We start from the raw sequence: 21,157 nt of genomic DNA on the forward strand, positions 1-21,157 counted from the left end.
CCTAAGTCTCCCTCCCAGCCCTGTGGCATGGCCACCTGCCATCCCACAGGTCAGCCTGGGGAGCTCAAGATGGACTGGCGTCCCTACCTGCCAGGTTCCTGTGCAGGACGCTGTCCACAGGCGCAATGCTTGGGCCTCTGCTCAGCTTCCAAGGTTCCCTGGCCCACCACCACCGACCTGAAGGGGCTCGGAGTGCAGGCCCAGCAGGACATAAGACCTGGGCTCAGATAGCCACTCGGTCCAGGGTGCACTCAGCCGTGCACCTGGAGGAGGGTCCTCCATGGCCGCAGGGTTGGCTGGGCAAGGAGGCATCACAGGCCACCCTGCCGCTGGGCCGTCCAGCCCTGGACCAGGACTAGGTTCTCAGAACCCTCCCCACCACGGGACCCGTCCAGACCTGGGCCAGCTGACAGCTCCCAAGGGCTCCACACCCAGCAGACAAGACCAAGGGGGCGCTGAAAACCAACAACTGGGGTTTCTGATGCCGGCTGTGTCACGGTGGTATTGTGGTAGCTATTGTGGTAGTTATTATGGTACCACAGTGACACTGTCCAGGACAGAAACCCCCGTCCCAAGGTCCCAGACCAGGGAGCCTGTCTTCCAAGACCGGGGTACCGCCCTGCCCTCCTGACCATCAGACTGCACCCTGCACGCCCTCACCCCACTGGCTCAGGAAAGCAACAGCCTGAGGAAGGGTCCTGGGCCAGGCGCTGGGCTATGGGGACCCAGACAATGAGACCCCCAGCAGGTTCCAGCCCCCTGACCCCGGAGGAACTTCCAGAGGCCTGTGCCAGGCTGGGGACCGACCCTAAGAACCCTCCCCCGACAGGGCCCGTCCAGACAGCTCTCGAGGTCTCCATGTCCACCAGACAAGACCAAGGGGGCGCTGAAGGCCAGCAACTGGGGTTTTTGATGCCGGCTGTGTCACGGTGGTAGTTATGGTGGTTATGGTTATGGTGGTTATGGTTGTTATGGTTATGGTTATGGTTATGGTTATACCACAGTGATACTCTCTGGGACAAAAACCCCTGCCCCTGAGGGTCCACGACCAGGGAATCTGTAAGCTGTGTTTGGGGCACCACCCTGCCCTCCTGCCATTGGACTGCACCCTGCACGCCCTCACCCTGCTGACTCGGGCAGCAACAGCCTAAGATAAGGGTCCTGGGCCAGGCGCTGGGCTGTGGAGACCCAGACAATGAGATCTCCAGCAGGTTCCCACCTCCTGACCCCGGAGGAACTGCCGCAGGCCTGTGCCAGGCTGGGGACCGACCCTAAGAACCCTCCCCCCGCAGGGCCATCCAGACCTGGGCCAGCTGACAGCTCCCGAGGACTCCACGTCCACCAGACGAGACCAAGGGGGCGCTGAAGGCCAGCAGCTGGGGTTTCTGATGCCGGCTGTGTCACGGTGGTAGTTGTTATAGTGGTTATGGTTGTGGTTATGGTTATGGTTATGGTTATACCACAGTGACACTCTCTGGGACAAAAACCCCTGCCCCTGAGGGTCCACGACCAGGGAATCTGTAGGCTGTGTTTGGGGCACCACCCTGCCCTCCTGACTATCGGATTGCACCCTGCACGCCCTCACCCTGCTGACTCGGGCACCAACAGCCTAAGATAAGGGTCCTGGGCCAGGCGCTGGGCTGTGGAGACCCAGACAATGAGATCTCCAGCAGGTTCCCACCTCCTGACCCCGGAGGAACTGCCGCAGGCCTGTGCCAGGCTGGGGACCGACCCTAAGAACCCTCCCCCCGCAGGGCCATCCAGACCTGGGCCGGCTGACAGCTCCCGAGGACTCCACGTCCACCAGACGAGACCAAGGGGATGCCGAAGGCCAGCAGCTGGGGTTTCTGATGCCGGCTGTGTTGTGGTGATGATACGATAGGTGTGGTTGTAGTTATTGTAGTGTTGCTACCACAGTGACGCTCTCAGTGTCAGAAACCCCTGCCCCGAGGTCCCAGACCAGGGAGCTTGTCCTCCAGGTCCGGGGTACGGCCCTGCCCTCCTGACCATCGGACTGCACCCTGCATGCCCTCACCCTGCTGACTCAGGGCAGCAACAGAATGAGGAAGGGTCCTGGGCCAAGAGCTTGGCTGCTGGGACCCAGACAATGAGGCCCCCAGCAAGTTCCAGCCCCCTGACCCTGGAGGAGGTTGTGCAGGTCAGAGGCCGGCTGGGGACCGGATCCTCAGAACCCTCCCTGCTGCAGGGCCCGTCCAGACTGGACCAGCTGACAGCTCCCAAGGACTCCACGCCCACCAGACGAGACCAAGGGGGCGCTGAAGGCCAGCAGCCGGGGTTTCTGATGCCAGCTGTGTCACGGTGGTAGTTGTTATAGTGGTTATGGTTATGGTTATGGTTGTGGTTATGGTTATGGTTATACCACAGTGACACTCTCTGGGACAAAAACCCCTGCCCCTGAGGGTCCACGGCCAGGGATCCTGTAGGCTGTGTTTGGGGCACCGCCCTGCCCTCCTGACCATCGGACTGCACCCTGCACGCCCTCACCGGTCTGTCTCAGGAAAGCAACAGCCTGAGGAAGGGTCCTGGGCCAGGAGCTGGGCTGCGGAGACCCAGACAGGAGACCGCCAGCAGCTTCCCACCCCTGACTCTGGAGGAACTTGTGCAGGCCTGAGGCAGCCTGGGCCTCTGCTGGGACGCCATGGTCTCAGCCACTCATATCGACGGCCACAGGCGGGCAGTGGGCCAGGATCAGACTCAAAGGCCCACACTCCGGGGTCCTGTCCTGCCCGGCAGCCCAACCTGGTCACAGAGGTCCCGGGCCTGGGGCCCACTGGGGTTCCGGGCAGCCGTGGGTCATCACGGAGCTGAGGGGAGCAACACCGCGATAGGAGATGTAGCCAAACTGGCCCCCAGGTCCCCGACCCCGGTACGCGACCCCTGGACAGCTGAGTGTGGCCCAGCCTGCACCGCCTCAGACCTGGGGTGAGCCAGCGATGCCCAGCGGTGCCTCGTCTCCAGGTCCTGGAGCTGGGAGAGTCATGGGTCCCGACTGTGTCCCCACCCTCCTCCGTGTCTCCAGAGTCACCGGCCAGAACTGCCCACAGTGTCCCGAGGTGCCCAGGGTCGTGTCCAGCCCCTGCAGACCCCGCATAGACACCCAGGAGGCTCAGAGCTGCACTGTCCACAAGTGCCCACCAGGACCACAGCCCCCCACGCCCTGTCTGCTGCCCGGGGCCGTCCGCAATGCTGGCTCACAGAGAGCGGACCTGGAGGACCCCACGGTGGGCAGGATCGAGGCAGCACTCAGGCCCCGTTTCAGGAGGGAGCCCTGGGAAGCCCACCCCAAAAGAGGCCCTCGGGTCCTCGTCCCAGCCACGGGGCAGCCCCAGGGCCGTCTCCTCCTGGGGGACAGTCTCTCACGCAGGTCCTCCTCAGGAGCCCCGCAACATGGCCCCTCCGGGTGTTCACACCTCTGCCCCAGCTCTAGGGTCTCGGCCACCCCAGGCAGCCGTGGTGCCCCGGCCCACAGCAGGACCCCCAGAAGCCCATGGGCCCCGTGGGATCTACATTCCGGTGTGTCCACAGCCTGCGCCTGCCCGCCGTCACCCTGAGCCTGTCTGCAAGAGGAACTGGACCCCGCGCGGGGCAGAGGTTCAGGGCGGCACTCACCAAGCTCCTTTCCTGGGAGTGGGCCACGCACCAGACCTCAGGGCCAGCGCTGGTCTCTCCAGGGCGGTGGCTTGACACAGCCGGGCATCCCAGCAACCTCTTTTCTGTGTGGCAATGCCTCGCCCTGCCACCGCCCCCAGACAGGAAAGCCCTTAAGCCCCAGGCAAGCTCCGGTGACAGCTGCTCACTGAGTCTGACTGCAAAGCCCCTTCCTGCCTGGCTTCCTGCCCTGCCCCACCCCACACACAGGCCTGGAGGTCCACAGAGAGTTCTAGCAGAGAGCAGGACTGTCCTGCCCAGAGGCAGGGTGCCCTCCACTCCTTCCCTCGTTCACCATCCAGGGACCCTGCACGGGGCCTGGGCGGGGGCCACAGTCGGGTGCAGGCCTCGTTGCAGTCCGTGAGCAAAGACGCAGAGCATGACAGGGAGGCCGGGTCTCCCTGCTCAGGCTGGCCTGGAGTCGGTCAGCGTGACTTCCTGGAGGAGGCAGCACTTTCAGCTACAGTTGGAGGGAGGAGCATCTAGGACTCGGTGACAGGACACAGGGGTGCACGAGGGCACCTCAGGACCCTGCCTGCGCCGGCCGGGGGAGGACGGAGAAACAGCTCAAGGACTGGAGGCTCGGGGCTCTGACACCCTGTGCTCAGGCAGGAAGGGCTCCAGCAGGCAGGGGCTCCTTGGCCCCAAAGCTCTCAGTGCTCCTGACCCTGCACAGTGGGGAGGGCCTGAGGTCATGCAAAGGCCCCCCACACCTGCTCCAGGTCCCTAAGATCCACGCAAAGCTCTAATCCCCAAGATCACCCAGAGTCTCACTGAAATGCAGAAAGCGGCGCAGCAGTCGGGGCAGGGGGCACTAGGAGACCCCCTGGTCCACAATGCTGGGGACCCCAGAGAGCCCTGATGGCTCCCTCCCTGGTCACACTGCCGTCCACCTGGAGCTCGACACGGACCACTGGGAATGCGCTCCCTGGGCCCTGAGAGCCGCTGTTCCCCTCGCTGTCAGTCACCAGCGTGCACACCCTCAGGTCCTGGCTGGTCACAGGCCCCGGCCTCCTCTCCCTCCAGCCTGGCCCAGGCCGAGCATGAGACACTACCACACCCACGGCCCCACCTCCAGGATCGCACTCTGCCCACCCACGCCCCTCTCCGGTTCCGTCCCTACAGTCCCCCTGACCCCCAACCCTGCACCTTTACCCTCCCCACCCCACCCCCTCACTTTTCCCTCCATGAACCCCCTGCACTGCTACTCCCCTCTCTGCCCTGGCCCTGGGGTCTCCTCACCCAACTAGGTCAACCCGACACCACACCCGAGCCCCGAGCCCCCTTCTGCCCAGCACGCCCACGTGGGACCCCTCCACCCACAGCTCCTGTCCTTCGCCTCTGGGGCCAATCTTCCTCATGCCCGCCCAACGCCCATCCTCCCTTCGTCCTTCCCAGTGCAGCCCAGGCCCCTCTGCCCCCAGGGGCATCCACGTGACCCTGGTATTCACCGTGAGATGCACCGCGGTCCGAGGGCAGGGCTTCCAGAGTGCGGCTCACTCTCTGCCCATCCTGGGACGCAGATGCAGTGTCCGGGATGAGCAGCCCCTTTGCCCACCAACTACGGACAGCAGAGGAGAATTCAGACACATCCTTGGTCCCAGTGGTGAAGAACTGATGCTTTTGAACTGTGGTGTTGGAGGAGACTCTTGAGAGAGTCCCTTGGACTGCAAGGAGATCCAACCAGTCCATCCTAAAGGAGATCAGTCTTGAGTATTCTTTGGAAGGACTGATGCTGAAGCTGAAGCTCCAATACTTTGGCCACCTGATGGGAAGAGATGACGACTCCTGGAAAAGACCCTGATGCTGGGAAAGACTGAAGGCGGGAGAAGAAGGGACAGCAGAGGGTGAGATGGTTGGATGGCATCACTGACTCAGTGGACATGAGTTTGAGCAAGCTCCAGGAGATGGTGATGGACAGGGAGGCCTGGCGTGCTGCAGTCCATGGGGTCACAGAGTCAGACACGACTGAGTGACTGAAGAGACTGAGCATGACTTCACAATAAGCAAAGCAGCACCTACACATGATCAGACCAAACATAAGAGGCGAGGAATCTGGCCCATTTCCTTATAAAAAAATTCTGTCAGTGCCGATAAAACTGTGTTGAAGAGAAAATGTGATCCACGAATTTTATGCTCTCCAAAAAAGGAACTAGTATTGAAGTATATTTTCCACAGGCATCAACTTGGGAGACTGTCTCTTTCAGGTCCTTCACAATTGAATGATTTTTATATTTATGTGTATATATATAGAGAGAGAGTTATAAGAAAATATAATATTATCCTCAATAGTCTATACTGTTCCTATTGAATATATATATGCATATGTGCATGTATACACATATATTTCATATTCAATATGTATAATATTGTTCATTTGCTAAGTTGTGTCCGACTCTTTGCGACCCCATGGACTGTAGCCCCCAAGCTCCCCTGTCTATCTCCCAGACCTAACTCAAATTCATGTCCATTGAGTCAGTGATGCTCTCTAACCGTCTCATCCTCTTACGCCCCTATTTCTTTTTGCCTTCTATCTTTCCCAGCACAAGTCTTTTCGCCGACTCTTGGAATCAGGGTTACAAAGAAGTGGAGCTTCAACATCAGTCCTTCCAATGAATAATCTGGGTTGATTTCCTTTAGGAAGACTGGTTGGATCTCCTTGCAGTCCAAGGGACTCTCAAGAGTCTTCTCCAACACCACAGTTCAAAAGCATCAACTCTTCAACACTCAGCCTTTTTTGTGGTGCAACGCTCACTTCTGTACATGACTACTGAAAAGTCATAGCTTTGACTACATGGAACTTTTGGCAAAGTGGTGTCTCCTTTTAATATGCTAAGTTTGTCATAGCTTTCCTTCCAAGCAGCAAATGTCTTTTAATTTCATGGCTGCAGTTACTGTCTGCAGTGATTTTGGAGCCCAGGAAAATAAAGTCTGTCACTGGTTCCACTTTTTCCCTTCTATTTGCCATGAATTGATGCTACCAAATGCCGTGATCTTAGTTTTTTGAATGTTGAGTTTCAAGCAGCTTTTCCATTCTCCTTTTCCACCATCATGAAGAGACTAGTTTTGCCTCGAGTTTCTGCCATTAAAGTGGGATCATCTGCGTATCTGAGGTTGATATTTCCCCAGAAATCTTGATTCCAGCTTGTGATTCATCCGGTTCAGCACTTCACATGATTTACTCTGCATAGAATTTAAATAAGCAGGGTGACAATATACAACCCTGTTGTACTCCTTTCCCAATTTAGAATCAGTCTGTTCTTCCAAGTCATGTTCTAACTGTGGCTTCTTGACATGCACACACATTTCTCAGAAGATAGGTAAGGTGATCTGGTTCTCCTATCTCTTTGAGAATTTTCCATGTTTGTTGTGATCCACGCAGTCAAAATTTTAGCATCATCAATAAAGCAGAAGTAGATGTTTTTCTGGAATTCTCTTGCTCCCCCATAACCGATCAAATGTTGGCAGTTTAATCTGTGGTTCCTCTGCCTTTTCTAAATCCAGCTTTTACATCTGGAAGTCCTCAGTTCACATTCTGTTGAAGTCTAGCTTGAAGGATTTTGAGCTAGCATGTGATACCTTGCTAGCATGTGAAATGAGCGCACTTGTACAGTGACTGGAACATTCTTTGGCATTGCCCTGCTTTCGGACTGGAGTGGAAACAGCATTTCCAGTCCTGTGATCACTGCTGAGTTCTCCAAATGGGCCGACGTATTGAATGCAGTGCCTTAACAGCATCGTTGTTTAAGATCTTAAATAGCTGGGCTGGATTCTGTCACCTCTACTAGACTTGCTGCTCATAATTCTTCCTAAGGCCCGTTTGATTTCACATTCCAGGATATCTGGCTCTAGGTGAGTGACCACACCGTCTTGGTTATCCAGGTCACTAAGGCATTTTTATATAGTTCTGTGCATTCTTACCACTTCTCCTTGATGTCTTCTGCTGCTGTTAGGTCTTATTTGAGATTTTTCTCATTTTTCTATGAAGGCCTATATCACTATGAACTCCCCTCTAAACACTGCCTTTGCTGTATCCCATAGACTTTGTACGTGTTCTCGGTGTCTTTTGTCTCAAGGTATTTTCCATTTCCTCTTTGATTTCCTCGTTGACTCGTTGATCTTATAGTAGCATGTTATTCAGTCTCCAGGTAGTGGTTTTTTCTCATTTCCTTTTCTGTGGTTAATTAATAGTTTATGCTGTGTGGTCAGAAAAGGTACTCGAGATAATTTCTGCACTCTGAAGTGTGCTGAGGCTTCTTTTGTGCCCCAGTTTGTGCTCTGGAGAATGTTCCTTGTGTGCTTGAAGAGAATGCGTGTTCTGGTGTTTGGATGCAACATCATGAACACCTCAGTCAAGTCTTACTGGTCTATTTGTACCATTTACCATCTCTGCCGTCTTATTGCTTCTCTGGAAGATCTGTCCGTTGGTGTCAGTGGGGTGTAAAGTCTCCTATTGTTGTATTCCCATCCATTTCTCCTTTACGTCTGCTGGTATTGTTTTATGTATTGGGTGCTCCTGTATTCGGAGAAGACAATGCACCCCACTCCAGTACTCTTGCCTGGACAATCCCATGGGCAGAGGAGTCCATGGGGTCGCTGAGAGTCGGACATGATGAGCGACTTCACCTTCACTTTTCTCTTTCATGCATTGGAAAAGGAAATGGCAACCCACTCCAGCGTTCTTGCCTGGAGAATCCCAGGGATGGTGGAGCCTGGTGGGCTGCCATCTCTGGGGTCACACAGAGTTGGACACGACTGAAGCGACTTAGCAGAAGCAGCTCCTGTATTAGGGGTATATATGTTGATGCGTGTGAAATCCTCCTGTGGTGATTCTTTTATCAGTATTTAGTGTCCTTCTTTATCTTTCTGTATGGTCTAAGTTTTGAAGTCTATTTTGTCTGATATGAATATTGTGATTTCTGATTTCTGGTCATGTACATTAGAGTGGAATATCTTTTCCATTCCTCAGTTTGAATCTATGTATGCCCTTTATCCTAAGGTCAGTCTCTTATAGGCAGCACATTTCCAGCTCTTCTTTTTTTATCTAGTATGCATTCTAATACATCTGGTAGGAGCATTTATTCCACTGCTATTTAAGATAATTATGAAAGATATGCATTTATTGCCATTTTAAACCTCATTTTCTAACTGGTTTTATGTATTTCCTTTGGTCTTTTTTTTCTCTTTTCTCTTGTGGTGGTCAGTCTAGTCAAGGCTATGGTTTCTCCAGTCGTCACGTATGGATGTGAGAGTTGGACTGTGAAGAAAGCTGAGCATCAAAGAATTGATGCTTTTGAACTGCAGTGTTGGAGAAGATTCTTGAGAGTCCCATGGACTGCAAGGAGATCCAACCAGTCCATTCTCAAGGAGATCAGTCCTGGGATTTCTTTGGAAGGAATGATCCTAAAGCTGAAAATCCAGTACTTTGGCCACCTCATGCGAAGAGTTGACTCACTGGAAAAGACTCTGATGCTGGGAGGGATTGCAGACAGGAGGAGAAGGGGACGACAGAGAATGAGATGGCTGGGTGGCATCACTGACTCGATGGATGTGGGTTTAGGTGAACTCCGGGAGTTGGTGATGGACAGGGAGGCCTGGCGAGCTGCGATTCATGGGGTCACAAAGAGTCGGACACAACTGAGCGACTAAACTGAACTGAACTGAACTATGATTTGAAATTTTCCTTGTATTTTATGCTATTGTTGTATTATCTTTTGGGGTTTTGTTAATCTATTGTATTTTTTTGAATTGTGGTTGCCCCATTTTTAAGTATTAGTGAGTGAGTGAAGTGAAGTCACTCCATCATGTCCAGCTTTTTGTGACCCCATGGACTGTAGCCTTCCAGGCTCCTCCGCCCATGGAATTTTCCAGGCGAGAGTACTGGAGTGGGTTGCCATTTCCTTCTCCAGGGGGTCTTCCTGACCCAGGGATTAAACCCAGGTCACCCACATTGTAGGCAGATGCTTTACCTTCTGAGCCACCAGGAAGCCCTTCCTATATTAAGTGTGCTCAGTTCAGTTCAGTTCAGTCGCTCAGTTGTGTCCGACTCTTTGAGACCCCATGAATCGCAGCACGCCAGGCCTCCCTGTGCATCACCAACTCCAGGAGTTCACTTAGATTCATGTCCATCGAGTGAGTGATACCATCCAGCCATCTCATCCTCTGTCGTCCCCTTCTCCTCCTGCCCCCAATCCCTCCCAGCATCAGAGTTTTTCCAATGAGTCAACTCTTCACATGAGGTGACCAAAGTACTAGAGTTTCAGCTTTACCATCAGTCCTTCCAAAGAAATCCCAGGGCTGATCTCCTTTAGGATGGACTGGTTGGATCTCCTTGCAGTCCAAGGGACTCTCAAGAGTCTTCTCCAACACCACAGTTCAAAAGCATCTATTCTTTGGCGCTCAGCTTTCTTCACAGTCCAACTCTCACATCCATACATGACCACTGGAAAAACCATAGCCTTGACTAGATGGACCTTTTCTGGCAAAGTAATGTCTCTGCTTTTCAATATGCTGTCTAGGTTGGTCACAACTTTCCTTCCAAGGAGTAAGCGTCTTTTAATTTCATGGCTGCAGTCACCATCTGCAGTGATTTTGGAGCCCAAAAAAATTAAGTATGTTAACCCTTCCTATATCTACTCGCTTTAGAATGATAGTTGTTTAGGCTCAATCACATCCTAAAAAGTATTTATATTTTCTTACTCTCCTTTTCGATATTTGATGACTTTCATGTCGTTTTTTACATCTTCATTTTTATCCTTTTTCTGATCATTGTGGTTATTATTACTTTTCACAAACTTTTTTTATTTTTTAAATATGTATACTGGTTTATTTAAGTGATTTACTTTCCAGCTGTGATTTTCTCATTCTTATAGCTTCTTTCTTATTTTCTATTTAGAGAAGACCTTTAATATTTCCTTGGGACTTCCCTCGTGGCTCAGACAGTAAAGCCTCTGTCTGCAATGCAGGAGACCCGGGTTGGATCCCTGGGTTGGGAAGATTCCCTGGATAAGGAAATGGCAGCCCACTCCAGTATTCTTGCCTGGAAAATCCCATGGACTGCAGAGCCTGGTAGGCTGCCGTCCATGGGGTCGCAAAGAGTCGGACACGACTGAGCGACTTCACTTTCACTTTAATATTTCCTTAAGGATAGGTTTAGGATTGCTGTATTCTTTAAGTCTTTGCTTGTATGAGAGATTCTTTATCTCTCCTTTCTGAATGATAATCTTTCTGGGTAAAGTATCCTAGGCCGTAGGGCTTTTCATTTCAGGACTTTGACTATATCTGCCTTCTGGCCTACAGAGTTTCTGTAGAGAAATGGGCTGACGGCATTGCAGACATTCTTTGTTTTCATCTTGCCACCTTAGAATCCTCTCTGAATCTTTAAATTGTGCCCCTTTTACTATAATATGTCTTGGCATAGGTCTGTTCAAGTTCATCTTGTTTGGAACCCTCTGTGCTCCTGTATCTGGATAGCTGTTTCCTTCTTTAGGTTTGAGAACTTTTCAGCCATACTTTCTTCAAATACTTTTCAATCCCTTTTTCTCTTTCTTCTTCTTGTGGATTCTCTATTATGCATAGATTTGCACACTTTATATTATCCCACGGGTCCCTTACTCTTTTCTTTTTAATTTATTTTAATTGGAGGCTAGTTGCTTTACAGTATCGTGGTGGTTTTTGCCATACACTCACATGAATCGGCCAAGGCTATACATGTGTTCCCCATCCTGACCCTCCCTCCCACCTCCCTCCCCATCCCATCCCTCAGGGTCATCCCAGTGAACCAGCCCTGAGCACCCTGTCTCATGCACCAAACCTGGACTGGCAATCTATTTCACATATGATAATATACATGTTTCAATGCTATTCTCTCAAATCATCCCACCTCGCCTTCTCTCACAGAGTCCAAAAGTCTGTTCTTTACATCCGTGTCTCTTGCTATCTCACATATAGGGTCATCATTGCCATCTTTCTAAATTCCATATATATGCATTAATATACTGTATTGGTGTTTTTCTTTCTGACTTATTTTGCTCTGTATAATAGGCTCCAGTTTCATCCACCTCATTAGAACTGATTCAAATGTATTCTTTTTAATGGCTGAGTAACACTCCATTATGTATATGTACCACAGCTTTCTTATCCATTCGTCTGCTGATGGACATCTAGGTTGTTTCCATGTCCTGACTATTATAAACAGTGCTGTGATGAGCATTGGGGTACACGTGTCTTTTTCAGTTCTGGTTTCCTCGGTGTGTATGCCCATCAGTGGAATTGCTGAGTCATATGGCAGTTCTATTTCCAATTTTTTAAGGAATCTCCACACTCTTCTCCACCGTAGCTGTACTAGTTTGCATTCCCACCAACACTGTAAGAGGGTTCCTTTTTCTCCACACCCTCTCCAGCATTTACTGTTTGTAGACTTTTGGATAGCAGCCATTCTGACTGGTGTGAGATGGTACCTCATTGTGGTTTTGAGTTGCATTTCTCCGATAATGAGTGATGTTGAGCATCTTTTCATGTGTTTGTTAGCCATCTGTATGTCTTCTTAGGAGAAATGTCTGTTTTGTTCTTTGGCCCATTTTTTGATTGGGTCACTTATTTTTCTTGAATTGAGCTTCAGGAGTTGTTGTATATTTTTTAGATTAATTCTTTGTCAGTTGCTTCACTTGCTATTATTTTCTCCCATTCTGAAGGCTGTCTTTTTACCTTGCTCATAGTTTCCTTCGTTGTGCAAAAGCTTTTAATTTAATTAGGTCCCATTTGTTTATTCTTGCTTTTATTTCCATTACTCTGGGAGGTGGGTCATAGAGGATTCTGCTATGAATTACGTCAGAGTGTGTTTTGCCTGTGTTTTCCTCTAGGAGTTTTATAGATTCTGGTCTTCATTTAGATCTTTAATCCATTTTGAGTTTCCTTTTGTGTATAGAGTTAGAAAGTGTTCTAGTTTCATTCTTTTATAAGTGGTTGACCAGTTTCCCCAGCACCACTTGTTAAAGAGATTGTCTTTTCTCCATTGTATATTCTTGCCTCCTTTGTCAAAGATAAGGGTCCATATGTGCGTGGATTTATCTCCGGGCTTTCTATTTTGTTCCATTGATCTATATTTCTGTCTTTGTGGCAGTACCATACTGTCTTGATAACTGGGGCTTTGTAGTGTAGCCTGAAGTCAGGCATGTTGATTCCTCCAGTTCCACTCTTCTTTCTCAAGATTGCTTTGGCTCCTTGACGTTTTTTGTATTTCCATGCAAATTGTGAAATTATTTGTTCTAGTTCTTTGAAAAATACCATTGGTAGCTGGATAAGGATTGCATTGAATCTATAGATTACTTTGGATAGTTTATTCATTTTCACTACATTGATTCTTCCAATCCATGAACATGGCATGTTTCCCCATCTATCTGTGTCATCTTTGATCTCTTTCATCAGAGTTTTATAGTTTTCTATACATAGGTCTTTTGTTTTTTTAGGTAGCCTTGAGAACCCCATGAACAGTACGAAAAGGCAAAATGATAGGAGATGAAAGAGGAACTCCCCAGGTCAGTAGGTGCCCAATATGCTACTGGAGATCAGTGGAGAAATAACTCCAGAAAGAATGAAGGGATGAAGCCAAAGCAAAAACAATACCAAGTTGTGGATGTTACTGGTGATAGAAGCAAGGTCCGATGCTGTAAAGAGCAATATTGCATAGGAACCTGGAATGTCAGGTCCCTGAATCAAGGCAAATTGGAAGTGGTCAAACAAGAGATGGCAAGAGTGAATGTCAACATTCTAGGAATCAGTGAACTAAAATGGACTGGAATGGGTGAATTTAACTCAGATGACCATTATATCTACTACTGCGGGCAGGAATCCCTCAGAAGAAATGGAGTAGCCATCATGGTCAACCAAAGAGTCTGAAATGCAGTACTTGGATGCAATCTCAAAAAAGACAGAATGATCTCTGTTCGTTTCCAAGGCAAACCATTCAATATCACAGTCATCCAAATCTACGCCCCGACCAGGAATGCTGAAGAAGCTGAAGTTGAAAGGTTCTATGAAGACCTACAAGACCTTTTAGAACTAACACCCAAAAAAGATGTCCTTTTCATTATAGGGGACTGAAATGCAAAAGTAGGAAGTCAAGAAACACCTGGGATAACAGGCAAATTTGGCCTTGGAATACAGAATGAAGCAGGACAAAGGCTAATAGAGTTTTGCCAAGAAAATGCACTTGTCATAGCAAACACCCTCTTCCAACAACACAAGAGAAGACTCTAAACATGGACATCACCACATGGTCAACACCGAAATCAGATTGATTATATTCTTTTTAGCCAAAGATGGAGAAGCTCTATATAGTCAACAAAAACAAGACCAGGAGCTGACTGTGGCTCAGATAATGAATTCCTTATTGCCAAATTCAGACTTAAATTGGAGAAAGTAGGGAAAACCACTAGACCATTCAGGTATGACCTAAATCAAATCCCTTATGATTATACAGTAGAAGTGAGAAATAGATTTAAGGGCCTAGATCCGATAGTTAGAGTGCCTGATGAACTATGGAATGAGGTTCGTGATACTGTAGAGGAGACAGGGATCAAGACCATCCCCATGGAAAAGAAATGCAAAAAAGCAAAATGGCTGTCTGAGGAGGCCTTACAAATAGCTGTGAAAAGAAGAGAAGGCAAAAGCAAAGGAGAAAAGGAAAGATACAAGCATCTGAATGCAGAGTTCCAAAGAATAGCAAGAAGAGATAAGAAAGCCTTCCTCAGCAATCAATGCAAAGAAATAGAGGAAAACAACAGAATGGGAAAGACTAGAGATCTCTTCAAGAAAATTAGAGATACCAAGGGAACATTTCATGCAAAGATGGGCTCGATAAAGGACAGAAATGGCATGGACCTAACAGAAGCAGAAGATATTAAGAAGACGTGGCAAGAATACACAGAAGAATTGTACAAAAAAGATCTTCACGACCCAGATAATCACAATGGTGTGATCACTGACCTGGAGCCAGACATCCTGGAATGTGAAGTCAAGTGGGCCTTAGAAAGCATCACTACGAACAAAGCAAGTGTAGGTGATGGAATTCCAGTTGAGCTATTCCAAATCCTGAAAGATGATTCTGTAAAAGTGCTACATGCAATATGCCAGCAAATTTGGAAAACTCAGGAGTGGCCACAGGACTGGAAAAGGTCAGTTTTCATTCCAATCCCAAAGAAAGGCAATGCCAAAGAATGCTCAAACTACCGCACAATTTCACTCATTACACATGCTAGTAAAGTAATGCTCAAAATTCTCCAAGCCAGGCTTCAGCAATACGTGAACTGTGAACTTCCTGAATTCAAGCTGGTTTTAGAAAAGGCAGAGGAACCAGAGATCAAATTGCCAACATCCGCTAGATCATGGAAAAAGCAAGAGAGTTCCAGAAAAACATCTATTTCTGCTTTATTGACTATGCCAAAGCCTTTGACTGTGTGGATCACAAGAAACTGTGGAAAATTCTGAAAGAGATGGGAATACCAGACCACTTGACCTGCCTCTTGAGAAACCTGTATGCAGGTCAGGAAGCAACAGTTAGAACTGGACATGGAACAACAGACTGGTTCCAAATAGGAAAAGGAATACGTCAAGGCTGTATATTGTCACCCTGCTTATTTAACTTATATGCAGAGTACATCATGAGAAACACTGGGCTGGAAGAAGCACAAGCTGGAATCAAGATTTCCAGAAGAAATATCAATAACCTCAGATATGCAGATGACACGACCCTTATGGCAGAAAGTGAAGAGGAACTAAAAAGCCTCTTGATGAAAGTGAAAGAGGAGAGTGAAAAAGTTGGCTTAAAGCTCAACATTCAGAAAACAAAGATCATGGCATCCGGTCCCATCACTTCATGGCAAATAGATGGGGAAATAGTGGCTGACTTTATTTTGGGGGTGCTCCAAAATCATTGTAGATGGTGATTGCAGCCATGAAATGAAAAGACACTTCCTACTTGGAAGGAAAGTTACGACCAACCTAGACAGCATATTAAAAAGCAAAGACATTACTTTCCAACAAACATCCGTCTAGTCAAGGCTATGGTTTTTCCAGTTCTCATGTATGGATGTGAGAGTTGGACTATAAAGAAAGCTAAGCACCGAAGAATTGATGCTTTTGAACTGTGGTGTTGGAGAAGCCTCTTGAGAGTCCCTTGGACTGCAAGGAGATCCAACCAGTCCATCCTCAAGAAGATCAGTCCTGGGTGTTTATTGGAAGGACTGATGTTGAAGCTGAAACTCCAATAGATGGCCACCTGATGCGAAGGGCTGACTCATTTGAAAAGACCCTGATGCTGGGAAAGATTCAGGGCAGGAGGAGAAGGGAACGACAGAGGATGAGATGGTTGGATGGCATCACTGACTCAATGGACATGGGTTTGTGAGGACTCCGGCAGTTGGTGATGAACAGGAAGGCTGGCGTGCTGTGGTTCATGGGGTCACAAAAAGTTGGACACAATTGAGCGACTGAACTGAACTGAACTGATTCCTAAGTATTTTATTCTTTTCATTTCAATGGTGAATGGAATTGTTTCCATAATTTCTCTTTCTATTTTCTCATTGTTAGTGTATAAGAATGTAAGGGATTTCTGTGGGTTACATTTATATCCTGCAACTTTACTACATTCATTGATTAGCTCTGGTAATTTTCTGGTGGAGTCTTTAGGGTTTTCTATGTAGAGGATCATGTCATCAGCAAACAGTGAGAGTTTTACTTCTGCTTGTCCCATCTGGATTCCTTTCATTTCTTTTTCTTCTCTGATTGCTGTGGCTAAAATTTCCAAAACTATGCTGAATAGTAGTGGTGAGAGTGGGCAGCCTTGACTTGTTCCTGACTTTAGAGGAAATGCTTTCAAATTTCACCATTGAGGTTAATGACTGCTGTGATCATTATCTGCTTAATATGCTGATATATATCTGATCAATATGCTGCTTATCACATGCGGCTCTTATTATGCTGAGGCATGTTCCTACTATGCCTGATTTCTGGAGGGTTTTTATCATAAAGGGATGTTGAATTTTGTCAAGGGCTTTCTCTGCATCTATTGAGATAACCCTATGGTCTTTATTTTTGAATTTGTTAATGTGGTGCATCACATTGATGGATTTGTGACTATTGAGGAATCCTCGCATCCCTGGGATAAAGCCCACTTGGTCATGGTGTATGAACTTTTTAATATGATGTTGGATTCTGTTTGCTAGGATGTGTTAAGGATTTTGGCATCTATGTTCATCAGTGACATTGGCCTGTAGTTTTGTGGCATCTGTGTCTGGTTTTGGTATTAGGGTGATGGTGGCCTCATAGAATGTTTGGAAGTGTCCCTTCCTTTTCAATTTTCTGGAAGAGTTTGAGTAGGGTAGGTATTAGCTCTTCTCTAAATTTTCGGTAGAATTCAGCCGTGAAGCCGTCTGGTCCTGGGCTTTTGTTTGCTGGAAGATTTCTGATTACAGTTTCAATTTCTGTGCTTGTGATGGATCTGCTAAGATTTTCTATTTCTTCCTGGTTCAATTTTGGAAGTTATACTTTCCTAAGAATTTGTCCATTTCTTCCATGTTGTCCATTTTATTGGCATATCGTTGCATATAGTAGTCTCTTATGATCCTTTGTATTTCTGTGATGTCGGTTGCGATTTCTCCATTTTCATTTCTAATTTTGTTGGTTTGCTTCTTCTCCCCTTTTTTTTTCTTGATGAATCTGGCTAATGGTTTGTCTATTTTATTTACCTTCTGAAAGAAACAGCTTTTGGCTTTGTTGATTTTGGCTATGGTCTCCTTTGTTTCTTTTGTATTTATTTCTGCCCTAATTTTTATAATTTCTTTCCTTCTACTAACCCTGGGGCTTCACTTCTTCTTTTTCTAGTTGCTTTAGCTGTAAAGTTATGTTACTTACTTGATTTCTCTCCTGTTTCTTGAGGGAGGCTTTAGCTGTAAAGTTATGTTACTTACTTGATTTCTCTCCTGTTTCTTGAGGGAGGCTTGTACTGGTATGAACTTTCCGTTTAGCACTGCTTTTACTGAATCCCATAAGTTTTGGGTTGTTGTGTTTTCATTTTGATTCCTTTTATGCATATTTTTATTTCTTTTTATTTCTTCTGTGACTTGTTGATTATTCAGAAGTGTGCCGTTTAGCCTCCATATATTTGTATTTTTAATAGTTATTTTCCTGTAGTTGACATCTAATCTTACTACACTGTGATCAGAAAAGATGCTTGAGATTATTTCAAGTTTTTTAATTTACCAAGGCTAGATTTATGGCCCAGGATGTGATCTATCCTGGAGAAGGTTCCGTGTGCACTTGAGAAAAAGGTGAAATTCATTGTTTTAGGGTGAAATGTCCTATAGATATCAATTAGGTCCAACTGGTCCATTGTATCATTTAAAGCTTGTGTTTCCTTGCTAAGTTTCTGTTTAGTTGATCTGTCCACAGGTGTGAGTGGGGTATTAAAGTCTCCCACTATTATTATGTTAATTTCCCCTTTTATACTTGTTAGCATTTGCCTTACATATTGCGGTGCTCCTATGTTGGGTGCATATCTATTTATGATTGTTATATCTTCTTCTTGGATTGATCCTTTGACCATTATGTAGTGTCCTTCTTTGTCTCTTTTCATGGCCTTTGTTTCAAAGTCTATTTTATCTGATATGAGTATTGCTACTCCTGCTTTCTTTTGGTCTCCTTCTGCGTGAAATATCTGTTTCCAGCCCTTCACTTTCAGTCTGTATGTGTCCCTTGTTTTGAGGTGGGTCTCTTGTAGACACCATATATAGGGGTCTTATTTTTGTATCCATTCAGCCAGTCTTTGTCTTTTGGATGGGGAATTCAGTCCATTTACATTTAAGGTAATTACTGATAAGTATGATCCCATTGCCATTTACTTTGTTGTTTTGGGTTCAAGTTTATAAACCTTTTCTGTGTTTCCTGTCTAGAGAAGATCCTTTAGCATTTGTTGGAGAGCTGGTTTGGTGGTGCTGAATTCTCTCAGCTTTTGCTTGTCTGTAAAGCTTTTGATTTCTCCATATTTGAATGAGATCCTTGCTGGGTACAGTAATACGGGTTGTAGGTTATTTTCTTTCATCACTTTAAATATGTCCTGCCATTCTCTTCTAGTTGAAGAGTTTCTATTAAAAGATCAGCTGCTATCCTTATGGGGACCCCCTTGTGATCCCCAATTTTGTTGTTTTTCTCTTGCTGCTTTTAATATTCGTTCTTTGTGTTTGACCTTCATTAATTTGATTAATATGTATCTTGGGGTGTTTCACCTTGGGTTTTTCCTGTTTGGGACTCTCTGGGTTTCTTGGACTTCAGTGGCTCTTTCCTTCCCCATTTTATGGAAGTTTTCAATTATTATCTCCTCAAGTATTTTCTCATGCCCTTTCTTTTTGTCTTCTTCTTCTGGGACTCCTATGATTCAAATGTTGGGGCACTTAACATTGTCCTTAGGGTCTCTGAGGCTGTCCTCGTTTCTTTTAATTCTTTTTCCTTTTTTCGTCTCTGCTTCATTTACTTCACTGTTCTATCTCCCACCTCACGTATCCTCTCTTCTGCCTCAGATATTCTGCTGTCGGTTCCCTGCAGAGTGCTCTTGATCTCAGTTGTTGCATAAATATTCATGATTGATTGACGCTTTTTTATTTCTCCTAGGTCCTTGTTAAACTTTCCTTGCATCTTCTCAGTCCTTGTCTCCAGACTATTCATCTGCAACTCCATTTTGTTTTCAAGATTTTGGATCATTTTTACTATCATTACTCTGAAATCTTGTTCAGGTAGACTCCCTATCTCCTCCTCTTTGGTTTGGTTTGGTGGGCTTTTGTCATGTCCCTTTGCCTGGTGAATTTTTCTCTGCCTTTTCATCTTTTTAGGTTGCTGTGTTTGGGGTGGCCTTTCCTCTTACTGCTTTTCTAGGGTTTTTTCTGTTTTGAGGGGGCAGGGCTGGCTTTCTGTGTGCTCTTTAAATTGGATACCTTTCATTAGTCTATCTTCCAGGTCACTTATTCTTTCTTCTACTGGATTCACCCTGCTATTCATTGCCTTGAGCTCAGCATTCATCTCAGCAAAGGAATTTTCTAATTCTTCTTGCTCCTCCTTGAGTTTTTAATTCCTTTTAACAGTAATCTGCCTTTCTGTTGATAGCCTTTCATAATTCCTTCAGTATTTTCATTACTTCCTTTTTGAACTTGGTGTCCTTAGGCTCAAGAGGTCTGACTCATTGTTTACTCCTTCTGGGGAATTCCCTTGGTCTTTTATGTGGGAGTGGTTTCTCTGATTCTTCATTTTGCTCATATTTCTCCCAGTCTGTGAGTTTAGGAAAAACAGTTGTCTACAGTGGTCTTCGTGGGCTATTTTATAAGGGAGTAGCCTGTGTGGGTTTAATATACTTTGGTGCAAAGGCTGTTTTTAGTGTGAATGCCTGCCGTCCCTTTCCACAGTGTGTGCAGGCCGTCAGTCATCCCCTTGACAGGAGGTGTGCACTGGGCATTGAGCAAGGCTTGCCCTTTGCTCTGTGGGTGTCACAGCCCTGTTGGGGAAAAGTCTTTGCCCTCGCTGTTGGAGTAGAGGCCCTCAGATCTGTTTCAGAGCTGCATTTGTGATCTGTGGCGGGAGGTAGGTGTGACTGGAGCACCGCCACTGGAGAGCAGCCACTGAGTGCTCCTCCTCTGGAGCTGTTCATCCGGGAGTGTGAGGTGCTGTGTCACCCGTCACCCGAGGTGACAGCTCACAAAGCACACCTCTGCTGGCACTGCGCCTGGCCCCTCCTCATTGGTGGGAACGCTGGCCACCTACCCTGGTGTCCCTCAGTCATTGTTTTCAAAAGGCCACCGGCTCAGATCCGCTGAAGGCAGGCTCCAGGAACACAGCGGTTGTGCGCCTGGACCTACCATGGAGGCAGCTCAGAGCCAGACCCAGCCCAGTACTGGCACACACACACCTACACAGCCCACAGCTGCCAAGAACAGACCTTTCCATCTTCCGGAGAACCTGCTGTCCACCTGGATGACCTACAGCTGCTGAGTTCACAAAGATGGCCATGGTGATATATTCACAGCATACACAGCTGCTGGAGGGGATCTCAGCCCTGCTTCCTAAGTCAAACAGACCAAGGGGCTCAACTGTGGTTTCACCCCACCTCCATGAGTGGGCAACCCACTGTGTCTGCTCCTGGAGCCTGCCGAGGCAGCAGCAGCTGAGACGTACACTCCTGAACCTGCCACTGTGGTCCTGTTGAGCACAGCCCCAAACTGCCAAGGTGCTATCCTGTGGATGACATCCCAAAGCCCACCACGGTGGTGTCCTGTTGGGCGAACCCTGGTGCCCACCACGGTGGTGTCCAATCAGGCACACCCTGAAACATGCCACAGTGGTGTCCTGTCGGGCAAACCCTGGAGCCCTCCATGATGCTGTCCTGTCGTACACACCCAAAAGCCCAACAAGGTGGTGTCCTGTGAGGCGCACCCTAGAACCCATCAAG

General features: G+C 47.4%; 1 long non-coding RNA gene across 1 annotated transcript; it reads left to right on the forward strand.

Annotated features, from left to right (window-relative positions):
* The first annotated feature begins 304 nt into the window (after positions 1 to 304).
* Positions 305 to 6,613, forward strand: LOC147348822 (uncharacterized). Its single transcript, XR_015149332.1, has 2 exons — positions 305 to 1,882; positions 2,207 to 6,613. It is a non-coding gene; the product is annotated as an uncharacterized LOC147348822 (long non-coding RNA).
* Positions 6,614 to 21,157: the final 14,544 nt, after the last annotated feature.

This window comes from Bos grunniens, chromosome 21 (genome assembly GCF_055505025.1).
Source record: "Bos grunniens cultivar Pamir isolate PY7600 chromosome 21, Bosgru_T2T1.0, whole genome shotgun sequence".
NCBI lineage: Eukaryota > Metazoa > Chordata > Mammalia > Artiodactyla > Bovidae > Bos > Bos grunniens.